Raw genomic sequence first — 2,793 nt, forward strand, 5'->3', positions numbered from 1 at the left:
AATCTGGGTGAGCGACAGGGACAGTTCCGGTATGACTTCTCTGTATCAGATATGCCTGGTTAAAATGCCACAAAAGCACACTTCTTTTTTAAAATGTTTAAAATTCATTTTTATTTTATGTGTGTGAGTGTTTTGCCTACATGCATATAAGTGCGCCCATATTATGCAATGCCCACAGAGGCCAGAAGAGGGTATCAAATCCCCTGGAACTGGAGTTATGGACAGTTGTAAGCTGCCATGTGGGTGCCGGGAACCAAGCCTGGTCCTCTGGAAAAGCAGTCAGTGGAAAGGAAAGACAGTCATCTCTCCAGCCCTATTAAACAATTTCTATTTCACTTTTCTGAACTTAATTTGTTGCAGTTGAAAGAAAATATGTTCCTTTAGTAACAATGTCTCTATACATCATTTGGTCTCAAAATTCAAATGCAATACAACCCTGAGAGGGCAGTACTGAAATCACCCACTTGGATGGTTCTGTACTTCATAGCTCACTTAGCAAGGTAGAAAAAAGCTGAGCATTTATAGAGTATGATTTTTAAGACAGAGGTTACAAGCCCACAGCACCGTGGGTGTGAGGGTCACTCACTGAGAACAAGATTCAGAGTCACCCACTGAAAGCACCAAGCACAGAGTCTCTGAGCTTGGCCAGTGGGGACCAGACACCCTGCTTAAGTAACTCTCACTCAGTTCCTAGAAAAGCAGCTCCTTTTCTCCAAGCAGAAGTCTGGGGGTTCTGAAGAGCAGAACTGTCATGATTCATTGATTTCTTTCTCACTGAGCTCCTAGTAAATGCGGCTCTCCTAATAAGGAGAAGGATGAAAACCACACATTTTTGTCCCCAATTCTCCCAACAGTGCCCTGTGTTCTGTTAGTACAACGTGCTGAGAACATGGGCCTGGTGCACTGAGTCCATAATCTAAATCTGTCATGGTACCCCCAAAAGAGCACTGGGCTCAGTCCTGAGAAAAAGCTGACTTATTACAATTGTCTCCACAGTCAGTAGCAACAACAGTGCTCCCCCAGCCCCCAGACCCCGTGGGTTACATTATCATTGCAAACACTGAGTTGCATACGTGCTTGCACACAAGCTGTGTCCTTAGGAGGCTGTTCCTGGTAAGAGTCTCATCAGCTACTCTTCTGATGTACAGGCGAGGCCTTAACAGCTAAGTGTTCTTTTCAGAAAAATTAAGCAAAAGGCATGGCAAAGTAGAAACATTCTAAGAAATGGATTTGCTTGGGTGGTATACATTTTTAACGATTCTGCATGTTTTTCTGTTCACATCAAATTTTCAGGAAAGTTGATGTCATCGTTTATTCACAGACCATCAAAGAGCAGGGACATTTCTCTGGTCCCCGCTTTGCACTTGTGTTTTGGACCTCTTCGTTTCTGTAGTCCCCTGATCTTTTCTAGAATAGAACATCTCAGTGCTTTCCACTACGGCCCCCCCAATACCTATCTTTCAACATACAGTTGAAAACTACACACTTCTCAACGTCCTATAATATCTGAGAGGAGCCGGCACAAAAGAAAAAGAAAAAAAAATCACAATAAAGAAAACAGGTTTTGGACTGGGGTTAGTCATGTCCTGTGTGACTCCAGGTGAGCTAGTGAACCTTAGCCGGCCTCAGTTTGCTTACCTGTGGAACAGGGATAAATAATAGAGGCCGGCTGGAGTACCCAGGGCGGGAACATACAGGCACTCAGTAAACATCAAGTTCCTTTAGCTTCCTCCTCAAGACAACCATCAAACCAGACTCATCATTGGACAAGCACATTATCAGCGATGGCATTATAGGAAGCCTGCCATGTCTCCATTTTCTTAATGGAGAACAGCGCTCAACATTAGAGAATACAAAAATCTGGGGGGAAACCGCCCGTTTAGTCATCCCGGCACCCCCCCCCCCCCCCTCCCCGTTGTTCTCACATGGGTGATGGAGCGGCCTCTATACTAGCGGTGGCATTTTCTCCACAGCTGCAATGAGGGTGTCCAGGCCTCCTCTCCTGTAAGGGAGGAATAGATTTATTCCTGCTCCATTAGGGGAATGGAAGGCTGCAGGGGTGGCACGGGCTCTGCTCCTCTCCAAACCTTTCTCCACCACAGGCGCGCCACAAACTCCTCTGCAATCCTGTTTCTTTAAATTGTTTGACGTCAGAGAGGGAATGCTATAGCAACAGTCTGTCAAAGTGAGTTAACACCAAAGAAAGCAGGGGGGTGGGGAGCAGAGAAAGGCTCCCGGCCTAGACTTTGGAGGAAGCGAGTTGGAGAGAGACATTTATATTTTGACATTTTCAACATAAAATGCCCAGAGAAATGTGAACAGAGTCGTCTGAGATGCACGTGGTGCTTAAGGCACAAAGACCTGGCAGAGTGCTGGGGAGGGTCAGAGACCAGCGTGACAGTCACTCCCCTGACTGGCAGCTCCGTGCAGGCCTCAACCTGTCCCTCAACGGGGCGAGGTCCTGGGCGTCCGACGGTGGCTTCGGACCTAAAACCCCACGGCTGTAACCCTAAGCATTGTGGGGTCTCCTGGCCCCACCTGTCCGCCTGCCCACCTTACCCCCAGCAGAAGCGCCTGGGCGGGGCGAGGACGCAGCCCGCACCTCTTAGAAGGCGCTCCGGGCGCGGGAACGCGAAATCCAAAGTGCTTGGAGCAAGCCTGTCTCCCGAGGGAGACCAAAGGGAAAAGGCAGCCCCGCGCGCCCGTGCGCCCACCTGCAGGCCACGCGCGCCCTCGCCAGCCCCCATCCAGGTCCCCGTCAGCCCCCACTCCAACCCATGCGCGCCCCCGCCA

Source organism: Nannospalax galili, unplaced genomic scaffold (assembly GCF_000622305.1).
Source record: "Nannospalax galili isolate Female #2095 unplaced genomic scaffold, S.galili_v1.0 scaffold179, whole genome shotgun sequence".
NCBI lineage: Eukaryota > Metazoa > Chordata > Mammalia > Rodentia > Spalacidae > Nannospalax > Nannospalax galili.